Below are 21,663 nucleotides of genomic sequence, written 5' to 3' on the forward strand. Positions count from 1 at the left end.
CCCTGCTGGAGAGGCCTCAAGGGGTCCAGACACGGCCTCCACGGCAGGGGGTCCCTGGCTCCCTGGGGATTGCTGTGTGGTGAGGGACAGGAGGGAGGGAGGAGTCCCTTGCCCTTTGGTTACCTTAACCAAAACCAAGATTGGGTCACGTTTTCCGAACATGTAAATCCTTACTGACGGAACTGTCAGTGAAAATTGACACGGATCCCAGCCTCTGGGCCTGAAAGAAAGAGGATTATCATAAAAGCAGGAAAGTTATCCAAACCTTTCGTCTTCTCAGGTACTTTGGCATTGCAAAGACTTTCCAAATCTTCAAGAAAATGTTCTGTAAAGGACAAGTTAGAAAATATGGGAGTGAGGGGTCAACCTGTGATAGCGTGTGATGTGTGTGTGTGTGTGTGTGTGTGTGTGAGAGAGAGAGAGAGAGAGAGAGAAGGAAACAGTGAGCAATTGATTCCAGAACATTCCTTAGAGGCCCGTGAAGGTGGTGGAAGCAGAAGCTACTTCCTCTGCATTACAGCCTTGCACACAGTAGGTGTCGGTGCTGAGGAAGGCTAGAAAGCCTGTTCCCTGGCTTTGTGGAGGTGCAGGGGTCTCTGAGGTCTTTGGTTGGGGTCTCCTCGTGTGATTTCCTGTGGTTCCCTCTGATTGCCTTTCCGTTAGCCAACTTTAATTCCCTAGAGCCAGAGGATCTAAGGCATGGTGTGGGGCGCTGCCCCAAAGCATCTAAGGGATATGCCCAAAATTCTGTGTTCGTCGTGACCAATTTAACAATTAAAGCTTCACTTTATGAAATTCCTTTTCTTATAAAATGCAATTAGCAGTTTTAACCTCCTGAGGGAACAATCATTTGCTGCTTGATGTGAGTCGGTTTTAGCACAGTTTTTCTCCTAAAGCTAGACTGAAGTAAGAGAGGAGGGGAAGAGGAGAGTCACTCCATGAGGGGCTGTGTGGCCACAGAGTGGGCACTTGTGGGCATGTAAGGGAGGGGAGGAGGGATCACAAAACCCACTGAGCTGATGCCACATGGCAGACTCTGTGCCAGTATCTCAGAGGCCCAAGAAGTCGTTAGGGCTTGTCTTAGTCCCTGCTGTGACAGAACGCCATGAACTGGGGGCTTTTAAACAACAGAAATTTATCACAATTCTGGGTGCCGGGAAGTGGGGACCCATCTCCTACTTCATGGACAGCCCCGTCTCACGGTGCCCTCACTTGGTAAAGGGGTCAATTCTGGTCTCTTCAGCACCTTGTGAAGGGGCTTTGTCCTCCTCTTTTCATGAGGTCTCCACCCTCATGAGCGAGTCACCTCCCAGAGGTGACCTCCTAATACCATCACGTAGGGGATCAGGTTTTGACATGGATTTTGAGGGGGCTGCAAACATTCTGATCGTCGCAGGGCTTCACCACTCTCCAGACAAGGAGCCAGTGGCCCGGAGACGGGCCACACACTGACGGCCACACGCTGCCCCAACACACAGGAAGTTGGGATGAAGATTTAAAGAAGGTCACTCTGACCCCCCCAGGAGAATTTCTGCCTTCTGCCCCTGTAGGTCGGCCGAGAGGCATCAGATAGGAAACCACTGGAAAGGATAGGGAAATGCCAAAAAGGAGGCGGAAGACAACCTGGGATCCACTTCACTTTTTCAGTCTTGGGCCAAATGGAAAAGTTACTTTTAATCAAATATCTGAGACCAAATCATATCCTATTCTGCACAGGCTTGCTATCTAATTCTTTAGAGGGCTTTGGATTTCTTTTGTGAACAAGGTTTTCTCACCCCACAATTTATGTGTTTGGTCAGTTTAGACTCTCACACACTCTTCTCCTTCCAGGTCCCCTTGAATTGACCCAGGATGGGGAGGAAGAAGGATGTCCCAGCCTAGATGTTATCTCTAGTAGTTGACAGTTGGCTCAAAGCATCACCTTTTGGTGTCCACCCAAAGACAATAAAATCCATCTCCATTCCTGGTGTGATGGGGAATAAAAAGCCAGGCCCAGAAATCTCTTGGAAGGTGTTCCTGTGTGCAGACGGGAGTGTAATGGTGTCTGTAAACATTAGAAAAGCAGTATCTGCGTGGGGAGTTTTAGTCTTTTGCTTTGTTTCCTCCTGGACATATCTATAGCGTACCATCTGTACCAGGAACTCACGCACATCCCGCGAGGTCTCTTACCCACTGCCCTGAATCACAGCTGAATGCTTGGGTTTTGTGTACATCCTTCTTCCCCAGCAAGACTGCCGTCTCCTTGGAGGTAGGGTCCAATCTTCTTCCTCTTTGTCTTATCTTCAATGCCTGGAATATCATAGGCGCTCAGAAATGTTTGTTGTTTTGTTTTCATTCAAAGTTCAAGCTATAATTCACAAAATACACACCTCACATTTGCTCTGGTAAATACATCCGCTAATTGAAATGCATTCGTTTGGAGAAAGCAATGCTGATAGGAACCAGATAACTGGAGAATTGATGATTTTCTAAGTGCTGTGAACCCCTTAGGATGTAAATTACAATATGCAGCATTTAGATACCAAAGCCATTGGGGGTGGCACCGAGGCCCATCCATTCTCACACACAGCACTCGGTGCAAACCCCAACTCATATTAATTAAAAATTCTAAATCACACAATTTTTTTCCTGCAAATACTTTTATGCTTTGTTTTATTTATCACCATTAATAATAACAATAATGATAACAATAATAATAAAACTACTATGTGATTAAGGTGCAGATAAGCAATTAGGAAACAAAATATTTACAGGATTTTAGGGAGCTCTGTGCTACAAATGGAAATAGAATAATTACAAAGGAGGTTTGTACAAGCACTGGTTCCGGAAGATTCTCCAACTGGGAGTTGAAGTCAGTCACCGGGTTCTATTTTGTCTGTAATTCTGTTGACCTGTTCCCATGACATCGGTCATTAATCATTCATTCATTTGACAAATGGAGTCCCACTCTGGTGGTCTGGGAGTGGTTATAGACAGGTAATACATCCATTACGGCGGGGTGGGCTCTGGCCAGCAATGGCATTGGCGGACAGTGTATGCTTTGGGGCAACTTTCCCTGTGGATATTTTGTCTAAGCCAAGACCTGTAGAGTAAACTGGAAATATCTAGGTGGAAATGGACAAATGGAGGACAGAGAGTTCCCTAGAGAGACCCAGTGAGGAAACTGAGCTTGGTACTTATTTTTTTCCTTGGGTACTAGCAGCCGAACTCAGGGTCTCACGCATGCTCACATCCCCAACCCAAGGTTGATACTTTGGAAAACTGGAAAGTAGTTGGATCCTTTTACCGGAGAAGGTAGCCATTAGACAGGAGGAGTTGGAGATGCCAGTTGGGAGCACATCTTGAGGGCAGTGGGGAACCATGGAAAGATTTTCATGAAATAGCGATCAAGTGTATGCTTCAAAATCCTCCACTGGCCAGTTGTGGGAAGAGGAGGCAGGAAGCAGGGGGTACAGTATAGAACCCAAGGCAGATGGTGGCTTAGATACCAGCAATGGCAGTGGGAAAAAGGGAAATGGAAAGATTTGAGAAATCCAGGACAGGTAATAACAGGCATGACAACAAATACTTAGTAAGATCTACACTATGTTCCAGGACCTCTAGCAAGCACTTGGCATGTTTATTGGGTCAGTCTCTAAACAAAACCAGTGAGGTAGTGTCTATCATCCCAATATAAAGGTGATAAAACTGAGACCCAAAGAAGTTAAAGTAGCCCAAGACTGTGCCACTAATCTTAGTGGCAAATGTCAGTCAGACTCCATTTGGCTTCTGTTTCATTCTAGAGCTCACAGTCTGAACTACTGCATTCTGTGACTTGGGGATGCAGGTTCTGCAAAGGAGAGTGGACTGAGCATCAGGCTGTTTGTGTGACAAGTAAACCTCGGGATTCACATGTGTTGGATGCAGTGGAAAGTCCTCATCCCTTGCTGGCCCTCTCCCTGCCCAAGAAGCCACTATAATGGAAAACTGGAGATCATTAGTTTACAAAGAGAAATGGTTTGGTTTTGCTCATGGTTTGGAGGTTCCTGTCCATGATCAAGCAGACCCATTGCTTGGGCCCATTGTCAGGGTGCTGGTGGCCACAGCAGGGAGCACATGGCAAGGCAAACTGCTCACCAGTCACCAGGAAGGAAAAGAGAGTACGGGAAAGGCTGGAGTCCCACGGCCCCCTCCGGGGAACGCTTCCCATGATCTAAGGACCTTCCAGAAAGCCCCTCCTCCTAATGGTCCCAGCACCTTCCCAAAGCACCGCCCCAGAGACCAAGCCTTTAATACTTGGGCCTTTAGGGGACACTTATCCAAACCATAGCGAAGGGCTCTCTCACACATTTGGAAATGCAAGCCTTCTACTGGATGCTAGGGATCAGAGTCTGGCCTGGGCTGGGGGTGAGCAGATGCAGTTGCTGGGCCTACTGGACCCATGGCCTGACCTGAGTGCCAGGCCCGATTCCCACTGCCCTCCCAGTGCTGAATTGCACCCTGATGTATTTGCTCTGGTATGGTTTGGAGAAACAAGTGACTTCCCCGCTTCCTCTCTTGTCCCAAACTGTGTGAGCTATTGTGCAGAGTCTGCTGCTGTCCGAACAGCTTCGTGGATGTCTTCTCCATCTTTCACCTAGAATGCCATTCAGAGCTTGAAACTTCAGAAGGTTACAGAATGAACTGCACAAACAGATAGTTTGCAAATATGGTCATCTCCTCAATTTCCTACTTCCCCTCAGCCCCCTTCTGATCCTGGAATTCTCAGCTGCATCAGTCATATCATGAGAAGATTGTTCTTTGTCACCACTCCAGCTTTGGCTTATGCAGGGCTTGGTCCTCTTGATCCTAGGCCAGGAAAGGAGCTTTGTGGAGTAGAGACAAGAGCCCTGGAGTGCTATACAGAAGCCCTGACTCTGTCCCAACTCACCACGGAGATGTGGCCCAAGTCCCCTTCCTTTTTGAACCTCAAAATGCCCCTACAAAGGCAGAAATTCCAAATCTTTCTTGTTGGATAAATCTTTGTAGCAGTGGAGTCAAAAACTAGATTCATGCACTCGTTCACCAGCTATTTATTGAGCATCTAGGATGTGCCAAGTACACTTTCATATGCTTTGGAAAGACCAGTAAATAAAACACAAAAATTACCGCCCTTGTAGAGCTTACCTTCTAAGGGATAGCCAGACAATGAAGAAAATACTTAACAAAAATATATAGTATGTTAGTTGGTAATAAGTGTTAGTGAGTTCTGTGTTCAAAATAGTCAATGAAGGAATTCAGCCCACGCCTTCCACTGAAAATAAGAAAAGTTGGCAATGTGTAATGGCCACCATCTTGACGGCACTGGAGAACTAATGAGATGGTGAAATGCTACCGAGTTAGGATCTGGGGAAGGAAAGCGACCCATGGAGGTAAGCTTCAAGTTTACAGCCAGTTATCCCCTAGGATTATTTTCTACTTCTGAAGGGGCAGTGGCAAGCTGAGCAGGACTCCTTGCAGCAGCCTTGCAGTGTCAAAAGGCCCAGATTGGGATCCAGAGTCAGCCAAGAGGCCAGTAGGTACAGTGACTCCTTCACTTGCTTTGGGTTGGGGGCTCTGAATGCTGCATGTTGGCTTTCTCTGGAGCTGCCTGTCTGTATCAAGTCACTCTGAATTAAGATGATCCCGTATTGTTAACGTATCCAACAGAAGTAAACAAATAATCCTAGGAGGAAGATAACATCATGCGAAGCATAAAATTATTTTAAAACAATGTGATGGGGCTGGGGTTGTGGCTCAGTGGTAGAGCACTTGCCTTGCATGTGTGGGGCACTGGGTTCGATCCTTAGCACCACATAAATTAATAAAATAAAGATATTGTGCCCATCTACAACTAAAAAATTTAAAAACAATGTGATGACAGAATGTGGAACACAACAGAAAATAACCAGACACAAGACGGCAATGTTAACAACCACCCCTAGATACAACCAACAGGGCTTCAGATATATTAGAGTTTTCAGATTATTTTAAAATAGCTACATTTTACCATGTTTAAGGGATTAAAACACAAAATTGGAGTTTTCAGCAGAAAACCAGAAACTATTTTTTTTAAAGAACCAAGTGTCAATCATCTCACAATACTCCTTAGCAACTCAACAGTAGTTTTAGCAAATGCAGCTGAAGAGAGAATCACAAACTGAAAGACGGATAAGAAAAACATCCAGCATTAAGTACACAAAGACAAGAAAAATACAGAAAAAAGAAGCTAAGAGACACTAGAGTCATGACAAGAAGCTCTGAAATACGTGTAATAGAAGTCCAGATAAACAGGAAAAAGAAAATTAGCAAAAAGCTATGATTCTAAGGACAATAGCTGTTAAATAAATACATCAAGACCAACCTGTTAAATAAGACATCAAGTCACAGATTCAAGAAGCATTAAAACTCCAAGTAGGCCAAATTAAAAGAAATCTACATCAGGGTTTTCACAGAAAGGTGAATGAAAACGAAAGACAAAGAGAAAAAAATTAAAAAGTGGAGGAGAAACACAGATTACTTTAAAGATACAGTAACTAGATACATTACTGACTCCTCCGCAGAAACATCGGTCATCCAAAGACAATGGAGGGACAATTTTAACGTGCTTAAGGAAATTTCCAGCTTACAATTTTATACCATGTGAAAACAGCCTTAGAACAATAGCAAAAAAAAAAAAAAAAAAAAGGTTTAAAAAAAAATGATCGGACAGGGGCTAAGGCTATAGCTCAGTAGCACAGTGCTTGCCTAGCACATGTGAAGCACTGCGTTTGGTCCTTAGCACTGCATTAAAAAAATAAAATAAAGGCATGCCATCTACAGCTACAAAAAATATATATATTTATTTAAAAAAAAAAGATGTTCAGACAAACACACACTGAGATAATTGGTCAACAGACATTCTACACTAAAGGAAATACTAAAATGTATCCTTAAGGCAGAGGGAAACTAATTCAAAGGAGGAAAAGTTGTAGTTTAGGGAAGGAATTAAGAACAATAAAAATATAAAAATAAGGCTGTTCGTAATTGTATGAAGCAATGCAAAATAGACTCTACACAACAACATGGAGAAAAGTAAATGCAAAGTAGCAAAGAAATGAGGGGGTGGTAAATGACGTTTGATTACTTCAAGGCCCTTGAGTTGACAAAGAAGCAAGTTTAAGCATTATTAGGTTTCAATAAGTCAAGGTTGAGAGTTATTATGTCTACGGATATTACAATGAAATAACATAAAATACTTAATCCAAAAGAAGGCAGATTTTTAAAGGGAAGCATGGAACAAGTGAGGCAAACAGAAAGTAAAAGGATAAACTTAAACCTGACTGTACTAATCATTACATCAGATTCTATGCTCTAACCAAAAGAAAAATTTTAAAATTCTAACTGTACGCTATTTAGAGGGGGAAAAACATTAAAAGCAAAAATATACAGAAAGATTAAAAGTAGAAGAATAGAAAAGAGGATATAACATGCAAAAAATCAGATGTCGCTAGCTACATGAATATCAAAGAAAATTGACTTTAAGACAAAAGAATATTCCATAATTATTTTTAACAACCCACCTCAGTTCACCTGGAAGATATAGCAATTACCAGCATCTGGGAACATAGCACATAACCTCAAAATAGATGAAGTAAAATTGATAGAATTACAGGAGGAAAAAAATTTTAACTCCACAATCATAGTAGAAGACTTTTAACACATTCTCTAAATAAGAGAACAAAAAGTAAGTAAAAGTAATAAGGAAAAGCAGACAAGATTTTAAAATATAATATGACTTAATGGATACATACAGGAAACTCTACACAAAACATAGAGAAGGCACATTCTTTGGAATCACACACCTTAATATTTATAAGCACAATAAAGAATGTTGGGTGTGCTCTGCTTCTTGATCACCATGATGTAAGCTGCTTCCCTCGGCCACACATTCTACCATGATGTTCAGCCTCATCTAAAGACCCTAGAAATGGAGCCAGCCTTCTATGGATGAAGACCTCTGAAACAGTAATGCTACACCCATAAATTAAAACAGAACCCGGGAAGTTGGCCTGGTCATGCATGCCTGTAAACTCAGACACTACGGAGGAGGCTGAGGCAGGAGGATCACAAGGTGGAGGTCTTGCAGAAGTAGCAAGAGTTCACCCAGCGGATCCAATAGAATATTTAGCATTGTGTATTTACAAGTATAAGGAAAATTTAACCATGGAACAATTGAGGCAACAAGAAATGGTGGACTTGGAGCATGAAAGAGAATTGGCTCAGAGGGAGCAGGAAATTATGGAGTGGCTCAAGGCAGAGGAACTCTTGTTGCAGCAGCAACAACTGGCATTACAAATGGAGTTGGAAATGCAAAAAAAAAAAAAGAGAGAGAGAAAGAGAGACTAGAAGAACTTCAGAGAACTCAAGAACAATTAGAGAAGGAGATGAGAACAAGTGTGGAAAGTATGCCTAAGAGTGAGGATACTTTTTATTCAGAGGAAGGATTTCTAGACACAAGCAAAGCACTTGCTGAAATTAGTGATAGATATGGAGCACCTAACTTGAGCAGAGTAGAAGAACTTGATGAATCAATGTTTTCTGATGTCGCATTAAACATTGATCAAGATTTGCAGGATCAATAAATCTAAGAACAATAAAAATTGTCTGCTTATTTTAAGTTCAAAAAAAAAAAGAATGTTGGGTGTGCAGTTTTAAATAATAGGATCAGGAACAAGGTCACTGAGGTGACCTTTGAACAGAGACCTAAGGAGATAAGAAAGGATGACTCGCATGTAGCAGAAGAAAGGACCTTGCAGACTCAGGCTGAGGCAGGCATGGGCTGGTGATGGAGCAAGTAGCAAGTAGCCACGTGACTGCAGCAGAGCCAGCCAGGTGAGAAGCTATGACAGTGCACCTGCACAGTTGAGGGGCCCCTGGGCCCAGGCACTGAAGACTGGAATCAGGGGTCCATTGCTGCATGCAGATGCAGGCCAACGGCGCCTCCATCAAAACAGATTCCTCCAAAATTCTGCTTAGGCCATCAGGTCCTTTCTGACCCTGTTGCTAAGCCCTGGAATATGCACTTCCTTTCTCAGCTCAGCTCTTCCTCGGGGTCCCCTCCAGTCACTTTTCTGAGACTGGTAGGCGTTGGTAGGGTAAGCACTGCGGGCCTGCGGGGCGCCAGGCCTTCTCAGGTACTAAAGCTCGCCTTCACCGCCTGAGCAGCATCATTCCCATCTCACAGAGGACAGGAATTCATCTGGGACTCTTGCTCTTTTTGTAAACACACTCCACGCTCTCTGAAACTGGACTCTCTGTGTGTGACCCTGATTCGGGAGCAGGCAGCTGTGCCCCGTCCTGCCCTCCCTGTAGCTCTGGGCCCATGTCTGTCTGCTGTGCTAGGCTGTGAGAGGTACCTAGAGAAAGCGGCTTTGGTCATTGCCTGGGAGGTGCTGGGCTCCTACCAGCAGCCAGGCAACCCCTGGAAGGGGCACACGAGCCTCGTCTGGACCAGGGGTTCTGGGCGGAGGGAAGTTGCTGCGGCAGCAGCTCCTGAGGGCCCTCTGAGAAAACCCATTATTCTGGTCTAGGTGGCTTCACGCCCGTAGGCCGCTGCACGCTGCACGCTCGCTCCTCGTTCGCAGTCGGATGGTCACCCACTTGTTAGGGTCACTGCACCAACAGGGCTTGTGCTGAAGACACTGGATTAAAATGACCACATCAGTGTGACTGGGCCCACCCACCAGCCCTGGGGCGCTGTGACGTCACTGTTCCCCTGGGTGGCAAGCCTCTGCTCCTTTCTGTCCTATAAGCAAATATTCCCACCCCTGCTGCTGGGTCCCACAGGATCCCCGCTGCTTCTCGTTTGGGAATTGGGTTCCTGGTGACCTCTGCTTTTCCAGGCTTGGTGCCCTTTGTTCCTTCTCTTTAGGGATTGCAAGGGTCAGTCCCCCTGGGCAAGAATGGGCCTCTTATCGTGTGTCACACATGCACACCCCCACGCTACCCTTCTCCCTCCCAGCTGCAGCCCACACAGTGGCTCCCCACCCTCTGCCTGGCCGCCCCAGGACCAGACGGCTCTGTCTCCTGGTGAGCCCTACAGAAGCTCACACCCCGCCTGGCGTTCATGCTACTCTCCAGTTCCAGGATAGAGAGGCTGCCTAGGTTGCTAACTCCCATTTTACCCAAACTAACCTTCTTACAGCAGGAGCCAGGGTAAGATGAGAGGGAAAAGGCAATCATAGCCACGTAAACTAAAGAATGAGAGATTTAATGAGTCCCTAAATATTGTCCTCGACACACTCCCTGTTCCACTGGATAAAGAAAACAGAGGTGCCCGCAGGCCTTTTTAAATCAAGATTTTATTAAAAAGAAACATGGTTTTAATCATCAAGCAAACAACTCACAAAGACATTTTCTAGAATAACGAGAATAATAAAAGCTATCACTTTTGGAGGTGGGTCTGTGCCAGGCATGTGGTTTTAGCGTCCATCATCCTTATTGATCCCATGAACTATTTACGATGGGCACTGTCAGGAAACAGGTTCAGAGAAGTCTAGCAACCTGCCTATGGACACAGAGCACATGAGGGGATGGTTCCCTGGTTTGCATCAGGTCAGTATGACTCTGGAACCTGTTCCCAGGGTCACTCATGGTAAGGCCCACCCAGATCTGGGCAGGCAGCACATAGGAACTTCTGTTTTCCAAAGCTAAGGGGAGACTCTCTCTTGTTCCTGTTCTCCTTTTCTGTCTTGGTAGGGCATTGACCGAGTCACAGCATGTTTGCCAGCCCCCTCTGAACTGGAAGCTGGCGAAACAGAACTATCCTGTGAAAACAGGAACACAGTTTTATTTACCAAAGGTAAAGGAAACTTCACTTCTTGGAAGGCTTCAGTTTCCTATCTTTGTCCCCTCCTCTCAGCTCTCTGTGATTGCCCACAACATTAACCTTCAGAGAGAAACGAGGATGAATAACGGGCCAATGCATGTTATCCGATCTCCTGACGCCTCGGCCTGGGCCAGGCAGCAGCACCTGATTCAGACCCTTGGTGGGCGTCACAGGACACAGAGGTCTCCGCCAGCCTCGAGACGCCTGCTGCTTGTGCCGGCTGGCTTTAGGTCATCGGAAGCCCTCGTTCTTAACAATTCATTTAGCTGTCCCTCGGCCCAGCTGGCTTTGCAAAGCTCCTTGCTCGCGGCTGTATTAGGAAAAAAGGCAGGCAGACGCATTCCGGGCAGGGCTGGTTATTGCTTCAGAGACAGGCGGTGTTATTTTCAGGGCTACTGTGTTAATGGGGGAAGGCTGTTTCTTGGAAAATATTGCCTTCAAGTCCTGGGACTCTTTTCAGGTTATATAAAAGAGCATTAGGAAAATACTTGGAAATGCAACAGCTTCCTCACTTGGGAGTGTGGACGGTGGGGGGACGGACGGGCCCTGCACCTCCAAGCAGCAGCCACGCAGAATAAGAATTGTCTGCAGTACCTTCCTCGCCAGCCCGCAGCCTGGATAGCATCAGCAACACTAAAGGTTACAGCTTTTCCTGTGATATATTGCTTCTTCAGAGAGTATGAAAGATGTTTTGAATCTATTTTTTGAGGAATCTTGAAACCGCCAGTGGAACATTTTTGATGTTGTGGGTAATACGTAAAACAGCAGCGTGGGAAGGCTGGGCCTCCAGAGGCACCCGGGGGCTGGAGGCAAGGAAGACACTGCCCGGTGTGGTTTTAGCAGTTAGGAAGCAAGCTAGGCAGAGCAGATACCTAGGTGTGGGAGCAGCTGTGCCTGGGGAGGGAGCGATTTCTTTTATTTGCTGGGGGGGTGGGGGGGCAGGGAAGAGGCAGACACTGCATCTCCAGGGAGTGGGCAGGATATATGGGAAGGGAGAGCCAGAGTCAAAGTTCTGTCGTGATGGAAGGAATGCTCCAGTCCTGCTTAACATTCTTATTGTTTTGGCTCCCCGTGCCCCGGCCCCCGCCTGCCTGGACTCTCCCTGCCCTGACCACAGATTCACATAAAAATTGCCACAGGAGGCCATGTAATTGTAAGACTTGTACTACATGGTGTGGTGGTTCCTTTGATGTGTCCACTTGACTGGGCTACCAGAGTCTGCGCCCTGATATCTGGCCAAACATTATTCCGAGGGTGTCTGCAAGTGTCTGAGGTTGAGATTAACAGAGTAAAGTAGGTTGCTGTCCCCAGGCCTGTCATCAGACGGCCCTCACAGAACATAAAGTGACCCCTGGGGAGGGGAAACTCCGCCCGCTGAACTGTGAAGCTGAGGTGCGGGTCCCTCCCTGCCAGGAACGGAGCTGAACCAGCAGCCCCTGGGTTTGGCCCTTCCTGTTTTCATACAGGAGTTTACACCTTGGTTCTCCTGGGTCTTGGGCCCTTGGACCTGCACCATCAACTGTTCTTAGGACTTCTCAGTCTCCAATTCCTTATAATAAACATCCAGAGATGATATCAACTAAGGCAGGAATTGAGATCTTTCCTGAACCCGTAGCTTGACCAGATCAGCCTCGTCCTCTCTGAAAGGAGAGGGTCACTGAATCCCCAGGTGCTCAGAAGGAGGCCAGCGTCTCCAGAAAGCTCTGCAGACTCTACTAAGAAAGTCAGAGGCTGTGGACTGTGTGAATGCAAATGAGGATGCTTTACACGACAGTCCCCTTCACAGGCCAGTGCTGACCCTTCCCCTCCAGGGCACCAGGACTTGGGACCCCTCAGTCTCTCCCCCAAGCACAAACCTTTCAGCCACAGGCTCCGCAGGGGAAGGTTCCAGCCACAGCCTCTGCCCCTTGCTCCCTCTCTGCTTACCCTCTGCTAGAAAGTGAAGGAAAACATGAAAAAATGTTTATCAATATCAAGTCTGTGACTGTCCCCACATCAGGCGAGGCTGTGAGTCTAATATGTCCCCCGGGGGGCACCTGCAGCGCTGGGCTGAGAGCTGGCTTCTCCTGTAGTGTTAGGAGCTTGCTTCCCATCTGGGGCCTCTGAGTGATCCGGGCTTGGGTAGAAACAGATCAGGGAAATGGGTCCCATCAAATAGGCCCCAGCCATGACTCCTCTGGAGTCCGAGCACCCAGTGATGAGGACTGAGGCTGCTTTTAGACCAGGGCCCAGCGGAACTCAAGTAGGGGGTGGTCTGTGATGACAGAGATTAAGATCTAGAAATACAAACTGCAGGGAGGGAGAATGCAGGGGCGGCCTCCTCCCCTCCATGAAAAATCCATCCTTGGTGTCAGGACTCCCTAACGACAGCTTCATTAGGAAGGACTCAAAATTTGCTTCGCCCTAGAACCACACCAGGAAGAGAGGCGGAGGCACAGCCGGGGTATGGGTGAGGCCCACAACTGCGCAGTCCAGACTGGCCGGCCACCCTCTCAGAACCCGCAGAGAGGCTTCCCTGTCACGGCCCTGAGTTCACACCCTAAACGTTTACTTCCCACCTGCTATGTGCTAGGCCCTACCGTGGAGCTAAGGCACCATCTCTATTTCAAGGACTTCAGTGTCATGGAGGGACAGATGAACAAGCAGGAATCAGCATCCCGAAATGCCCGTGCAGTGTACTGAGTGGCCAGAGATGTGTGGGACCTGGCTGAGAAGAAAGCCACCCAGGAAAGGCTTCCCAGGGGATGACACCTCAACTGAGCCCTCAGGAACCAGAGGGATGAGCCACATGCCGCAGACAAGTCCTGACCTTGCAGACAAGACGTGGCAAGCTGCATGGGTGTGTTGGAAGAGACACTGTGCCAAGCTGGAGTGGCAAGAGGTGACACCAGGGAAGCCTGCAGGTCACATCAGGGAGTTCAGACTTGACCTCTTAGATTAGGGGATCCTCCAATGCTGTGGTCATATTTACCTTTTAGAAAAATAATAATCATAGAAAAATGATTTTTGCAACACGCAGAATAGTTTAAGGTGGAGCCCACAGGTGATACGGGGGGACCCAGAAAGCAGATGTGACAGGCAGGGTGGCCACAGCTGCTAGAAGGCATGCAGGCATCAGCAGGGTGACTGGGGGGGAGGGTAGTTAAAGCTGAGTCCGGGGTTCCTGCTTGGGGCCAGGCAGGAGCGGCTCTGGGACAGACGGTGCAGCACAGGGAGCAGTTCTGACATGGAGAGGGAGAGATCAGAACCCAGTTGAGGACACACTGAGCTGAGGTACAGGCAGAACATCAGAGTGGAGATGCCACTAGCTGTTTGGATATGTGAGTCTAGAATGTCAAAGTGACAGCTAAAAATCAGCAGTAAATCCAGCAGCATGAGCAGGATCCCATCCCAGGGTGGGAGAAGGGGCAAGAGAACGTCCAGAACTCTGAGAAAAGCCAGTACTTAAGCACAGAGGGCACACCACCTAGACGGCTGTATGACCTGGCCAAACGAGCCCCGTGGACGGTGAGCACTGCAGCTTCCTGCAGGCCCAGCGCTGCCACTGCCTTCCACCCACGTGGTAAGCCAGAGTCCTAGAACAAAACCTGCCTTCGGGGAGCCAGCAGGACCCTGTTCCGCCACGCCCAGGCTAGCTGCTGGAGGCACACGCTCCCAGGGTAGGAGCAGCCTTGGCGGGGTCCAAGCACTGCCAGCCCTGTTCCCCCCCCCCCCCAGGAAGGACCAGTGTTTACCAGTGAGGGAGCTGGTCTTGCAAAACAGCCAATTCATGGTCTCAGCCCGCTCTCACCCGACAGCAGCAGCAGGAGCTGAAGAACCTGAGGTCTTGTCCAGATTAGGCCGGGCTTCCAGAATCCCAGGCTCTTGCCCTCTGGGGAAGCTTGGCAGGGGTGAGAAGCAGCAGCTGTGAGTGTGTGGGGCTCCTGGGAGGAGGAGGAGGAGGAGGAGGAGGAGGAGGAGGAGGAGGAGGAGGAGGAGGAGGAGGAGGAAGGAAGGAAGGAAGGAAGAGCGTGCTCAGCTCTGATGCTCACAGGACAGACTCCTCCAGGTGGGGAAATGTGAAGATGCTGAGCCCCCCAAGAGAACAAGCAGGGGCGTCAATATGCTTTAAGCTGAACAGAGGGAGCTGCCAAAACAGTGCACAGCAGAACGCCACCCCTCTCCACTTTAGGGAGCACTTCCAGACAAGCTGGTGGTGGTGCACCCCTGGAGGGGTGAGGAGGGGGATAAAGCACAGCCCGCTCTCCTTGTCTTGGGCCTGCTTGATGAACCCAGAATGCTGTCCCTTTATGGCAGCCACAGCACATCCCCAGGGGATGGGGGGCTCTGCAGAGGGCCTGGGGTTGGAGCAGTAGAGACGGGTGCTAGCCTCTGTCAGGGTGCATAAGAAGACAAGGGGTGTGAACCGGTGGGGACGCCTGTGTGAGGATATGGTGGCCTCAGGTGTGCAGGGCTCTGTTTCTGCTGTTATGCAAATGTGTCTAAGACTCACCCACCTGCAGAATAGCCCTTCCAAAAGGCAGGCACACAGCAGCCTCCTGCAGTGCAGGAGGCACTGGGCTGTGCTAGGAGCCACATCCTTCCAAGACCCTCATCAGGCCTGGGATATAGAGGATCATAACTGCCTGAGTGAAGATGAGGAGCCTGAGCCTGGAGACCTCAGACATGGTAATGAAGGAACAGGACTCCGGCCCCTCACTCCCTGGGCCTGTGGTTCTGACTCGCTGACCCGCAGAGGCACTTTGCTCCTATGCCTAGAACAGCACATGGTCCCCTCCTCTCAAGCTCACACCCCTCATCCTGACGATCTGCACTTTGCCCCACCATGGACCACATGGCTGGGTAGGATACTTTCCTATCATGGCACTTGGGCTCCCTGGGTTGCACCCAATTTCTTGCCTGACGCTCCACCACCTGATCTGCTGGAGAGCAGAGCCTCATCCCACTCCAACCATAAAGATGGACATACGACGGCAAGTCCAGGAGGATGGAGCATAGCAAACTGCAGCTCAGGACCCTGCATCCTGCCTGCCTGCCTGTCCCTCAAATCTCCCACCCCCAACATGGCTTATCCTCTCAGCACTGGTTCGGTGGATGGCACCTGTACCTGGAATGGCCCGTGCATCCTTCCTGGGCAGCTGAAGGCTGCCTCCCAACCCTTCACTCATCAGGCCTTTAAGGAGCACCAGGCAAGAAGCCAGCCATCCACGTGGGCAGGAGCAACCACTGGAGGTTCTACACGCAGCACCCACCATGCTCTGGGCTTGGTGCTGAGTCCTCTGCACATACCAGTCGATGGTCCATGGTGTGGGTATTAGAATTGTCTCTGTTTGGGGAGGTGAGACAAGGAGGGCACACATAGGTCCTTTGCCTCACCCCAGCTCTCCCCACTTGTCAGTGGCAGAGCTTGGACCTGAACCAACAACCTAGCTCCAGAACCAGCTCACAATTGGCCCCCAGACTGATGAGCCATGCCCTGCCCTCAAGAGCTTGCAGTCTAGTGGATGAGACGGGCTTCCGCACAGTACTGTGAGGTGGCCAGAGCTGGTCACAGTTGGTCCCGAACACAGGGAGGAAGCTGATCTCAGGTCTCTAATGGCATGGTGGGGACAGGCCCTGGGAGCCTCCCCCCCAGGTTTACCCAGGAGTGGCCTGGGGAAGAACCACTGTTGGGGGAACAACTTGTTTGCCTGCCCCTTCTCGAGGCAGCGGGCTCTGTTTTCTCCCGCCTGTAATTGTTACCATCTGTTTCCCTGCATCGTGTTTGTTGATGTTTTCTTGTTTTAAAACTGAAATGAGTCAGATTGGAAGCTGATTTAGGAAAAAGTGTCTGGGAGGGAAGCTCACAGTGGCCTTGGGGGACTCCATGTTTTGGAGCCGTTGGAGAAGAAAAGATTCCACGGGGCAGGCAAGGGGTCCGCCAGCTACCCTGCCCTGCAGGGTGCGCTCTCCTGCAGCCACGGCAGGCAGGGGGCTCGGTGGGCCTGTGTGCAGTGTGCGTGGGGGAGCGCACGTGGCACCTACGTGCACGTGTGTGCACCTTGAAGGAACGCGTGCGTCATTTGGGGGCGGGCTGTAGAGCAGGGTGGAGTGGGGGTGTTGTTCAGAGAAGGCAGCAGCTGGAGAAAGAGCTGCAGGCTGGCCAGGCCCAGGTGGAGGTGGGGGAAGCTGCCGTCTCTGCTGCTGCTTAAATGTGATCTCAACTAGATCCACAGACTAGCTCCCGGGAGCGATAGAAAGGGGTCGTGATGCAGGTGCATCACTTACTCAGGGGTGTTTATAGACAAGTATGTGGGGACAGTAGCCCCCAGAGTGATCCCCAAGCTCTGCAAAGGGGTCCTTGGTATTCCAGGTGAGCTGCGTGTGCTGGGTTCTAACAGCGACGGCCTGTGCTGGCCGTCTCTGGGGCATTCATGGACCAGAGCATGTAGGTCTTCAGCCTCCTGCCCACCCCTACTCCCTTAGCTGAGCTCAGGGGCTCTCTAGAGGCAGGGAGGCTTCCGTGTACTGGAAGGACCAGGTACAGAGCAGAATAAGACAGGAACAGGCTTCCCGAGCCAAACAAAACGAAGGCCCTTGGTGCATGTCTTTGTCAGAGATTTAAGTCAGTGCCTGGGCCACCACACTCCCAGTTCCACATCAATATCTACCTGTGACTTGTACTCTTGCATCTTAAATGTGGTAATTTAAGCAAAAGGAAGATGCCCTGAGACATTGACCCTGGACATCCGGGTCAGCAAACCCACCACTGACCCTGAACATCCAGGTCAGCAAACCCACCACTGTGCAGATACTTGATCTACAATTCAGCCCAGCCACCACCAGAAGGTGCAATGACCTAGTTTTTGGCCCCATCGAGGACCATCCTGTTTCTGAATGGGGATCCAACCTGCTTTCCACCTCTTTGTCCTTTCTTGATAACCCACTGCCTATGGGAGATTCTCTGGTGGCAGCAACCAGAGAAACTTTTAGATTTAGTCTTCAGCACGATGGCCTTCTTGACAAGGCTCCTTAGTTTGTCCATGTTCTTGGATCCCCCCAAAAACAACTGCCCCTTGCTGAGCCCCCTGACTTTTGCCAGGTGCTGTGCAAAGCCCTGGAAGGAAGAGATTTCCGCTCTTCACTGAAACCCATCTTTCAAAGGAGGAAATACTGTGCCTGTTTTATAGAAGAAGGAGAGAAGCAGGGGCTCAGAGAGGTAAAATGACTTGTGCAAGGTCACAAGGCCAGTTAGTGGTAGAATGAGCTTCAGAGCCAAAACTTTTGCTCAGAGCACTATACAGGGTGAGGCAGCTCTGGGAAACCGGTGATTGTCACCAGGTTACGAGCATCCTGGATGTAGGGGCATCCAGGTTGCCTGGGTTTTCACCAAAACTTCTTGGATTCTGTTCATGCCCTTGAACATTTACTCGGAACGTCTTCCTGAGAAGCCACATGATCTGGGCTCGGCCTCACAGCATGAGGCAGGGTGTGGAACCCTCTCCACTTACTGTGATGTTTAGGAGCAAGCAAAGGAAACTTCTCTTGTCTGCATATTTAAGCGCTTTTATTAAGTGGAACAAGCTATTTCTGAACACGAGAGTGGCCAACAGCCTTAGAGGAAATTAAAATGAACCATGACAATGGAAAATTGCACAGGGGCACGGCGGATTCTCCGGAGATAAATACAACAAGCCTTTCAACAGCATTCGAGAAAGACTAGAGATCATGGAGATTATGTTGTGAGGGGGGGAAAAAAGCAAACCATCCGCAAATTAGAGTTCAGGCTGGTGGGAGAGCTGATCAGTATGCTAGTCAGGTCTATGGGTGTCTCTCCGCACTAAACACACCCCCAGGGTCTGGTGGACAAGAAGGAGCCGGAGAAACCTCAAGCAGATAGATCAATTCAGGCAGCGCTTCAGAACACCCACAGCGTGCATGGACTGAATCCTGCCCCCCGAAACTCCACAGGTTGAAGTCCTCATCCCCTAACGTGATGGTATTTGGAGATGGGGTCTTTAGGAGATAGTGAGGTTTAGATCATAAGGGTGGGGTCCTCGTGATGGTATTAGTGCCCCTCTAAGAAGTCTCTGTCTCTTTTTGCCGTGTGAACACACGGTCAGAAGGCAACCAGCCACCTGCCAGCCAGGAGGAGGGGTCTCACCAGACCCGGCCATGCTGACCCTTGATCTCAGGTGCCCCAGCCTCTAGAAGTGTGAGAAGCATGTTTCTGTTGCTTAAGCCACCCGGTATGTTATTTTGTTATGGGAGCAGAAATAAACACCCAGGCCTTGGCCTCAAAGAACTCGCAGGCCCTGAGGGGTTGTAAACTGGCCCATCTGAAGGTTCAATCGATATCAGTTATTAAGATTATGATTGGAATTCCTCCATAGCCTGTGCACTCCCTGAGGCCAGAGAGTACTCACGACTGTATCTCCAGCACAGGAAAGCTTCTCCATGTGCCCGGGGTGAGGGGTGGGTGGGTGGGTGGGTGGGTGGATGATTCAACTGAAGGTGACGAGCCCCACAGAGAAGATGAAGCTTGAGTGGCCAGGTGGCACTGCCCTTGCAAGTGAGGAGATTGACGCCTGCTAAGGGGGGGTTGTCAGTGGATCCCTCTCCTGGACCCTGGAATCCACAGCAAGCAGCCTCAGACAGGAAGCCCACGTGCCGTCTCTCAGCAGTCTCCAGGGTTCAGCCAGGTCTCACTGCAGGAGTCGGCAGAGAGGCTTCCTCTTGCAGAGCAGAACCAGAGTCTTGCAGTGACTTAGACACTACAGTGGCACGTGTGTGCCTACTCCCTCCTGCTCTTCCTCAGTGTCACTCCCAAGGAATCCAAGTCCATCTGTCTATCCAACAGGGCCTGCTTCTCCTGCCCTACCCATTGCCTTTTAAGATTTTTACATAGTCCCTCTTGCCCCTGGGCCTCCTGCAAGTGTGGATAGACGCTCTCTGCCTCGCACGCTTCCCAAAGCCCAAAGAGATAGGCTGGTGCTGAACGATGCCATTTCTTTAAAAAAAAAAAAAAAAAAAAAAAATCATTTAACCACCTCAACTCAGACCCAGGGATCCGCAGCTGAGCTGGACCAGCCAGAGGGAGCCGTTCTCCCTCAGCACCTGCCTGGCCACACATTGCTCTCTTTATGGAGAGACTGGGAAATCAGAAAGCAGAGTGAGTGTCCAGGAGCCAGGAAATGTCAACTGAGCCCTTCCTTGCATGCCTCTGGAGTATTCCATGGCAAGGCTGGTCGGTGCATCCAGTTACAAGCCCCACACTGCAACGGAACCCAGACTTGGGCCCTGAGACTCACGCTGGGACCCTGACTTGCTTCGGGGAGTCTTTAAGTCCCTGCAATAAAACTGTCTCCGCTGCCTGGCTCCTTCGGCTGTGCCGCTCTGTCTGAGGAGCTGCCTCACAAGGACATTTGTGCTGCATTGTTTGTCTCTTTGTCCTGCCTGCCCCTCGGTGTGACTCTGCCACAGTCCCCTCTCTTGTGAGGCCTCTAATGAGGTCGCTGAGGATGTCTGTGTCAGGATTGAGCTGCTGGGCGTTGGAGTTGCTTTCAGCTGACTTCCTGCTCGAGGAGCCAGTGCTGTGGAGTCACACACAGAGGGCTGAGAGCTGAGGACCGGTCCCTCTCCCCGGCGAGTCTTTGTTTGTAATAAAAAAATAATAATAATTACGTTCTGTGGAGGCCCACCACTAGGAAAGGGGGACTTCAGGAGGTTTGATAGTGGGTGGACTCAAGCTTGGAATTCCTCCTCGCTAGGAAGTCTCCTAGGCACCAGGGCGGCTTAGTGGATCCAGGCTTGGCACCTGGCAGGGGACCGAGGAACCCCTGCGGGGGACAGGAGGCCAGGTCAGCCCTCCCACCCTCACCAAGCCATTCTAGAGGGCTGCCTCCCCAAGGTGCTTGGGCGCTGTCTCCAGGAAGGCCTCAGAAACCCGGTTCAGAATTAATACTGGGTCCAGGCCTCTGCGAGCCAGACCCCGTCAGTGGTCAGTGGGTGGCTGGGTCAGGGAATTAGCCCAGCTGCCCGGGACAGGGCTTTTCCTCCGCAGATTCACTGCGGATTTCAAATGTGAACACGACAAAGGATCCCGGAAGCGGGTGCTGTCAAATGTGTGACTGAGAGGCGGAGGCTGACCCTGGGGAGGGCGAGGGGTGTTCTCAGAGTCACCGCCTGCAGGGCCGGCATTGGGGAAATGTCCCATCAAAGGCCGGAACAGGAGCTGCCCTGGCCGCGCCTACCTACACGCCCACTTTGGGGACAAGAATGAAACCGTGGCCAGGATAGAGAGGAGCTAGCTGTGTGTCACCGTGGCTGAGTTGAACGGGAACAGGCAGGTGGCGGGCCTCTGAGCAGGACAGGCAGGTTGCTGTTGGGGGCACCGCGAGGGCTGATTGAAGGGGGATGAAAGGCCCGGCCCGGCTCGCAGGGCTCGCAGCAGCTGCCCGGCACTCTCCCCTCATCCCGTGTGTCCGTCTGGCCACTCCCTCCCACATCACAGGCGGCTCCTGAGGGCCAGGCCTGCCCTGCACCTTCCACAGAATGAAAGGAAAACGTATCAGAGGGGAACTGAAGCCCAGGAAAGGGCCTCTTTCTTTTCAAAGACTTTCGTTTGTGATGGGCTTTTTTTTATATATAGGTGATCTTATTTCAAAGCCCCTTTGAAAAATTTGTGGGTTTTGTAATGGATGAAAAGTTACTTGGAAATAGGACTAAGAAGTTTTCGGTTGAAAGTTGTTAGAGGAAAGTTGAAAGCGTGGAGTTGTAAGGTTCTGCCGGATTTATCATTTCTTTTGTCCACGGGG

The 21,663-nt window shown here is 49.8% G+C and overlaps 1 protein-coding gene and 1 pseudogene across 9 annotated transcripts in view; both read left to right on the plus strand.

Moving 5' to 3' along the window:
* Positions 1-21,663, plus strand: part of Klhl29 (kelch like family member 29) — a 282,109-nt gene that overhangs the window by 189,003 nt on the left and 71,443 nt on the right. The gene's annotated exons all lie outside the window — the stretch shown is intronic.
* LOC144249826 (DPY30 domain-containing protein 1-like) lies at positions 8,059-8,621 on the plus strand (annotated as a pseudogene).

Source organism: Urocitellus parryii, chromosome 12 (genome assembly GCF_045843805.1).
Source record: "Urocitellus parryii isolate mUroPar1 chromosome 12, mUroPar1.hap1, whole genome shotgun sequence".
NCBI classification, from domain to species: domain Eukaryota; kingdom Metazoa; phylum Chordata; class Mammalia; order Rodentia; family Sciuridae; genus Urocitellus; species Urocitellus parryii.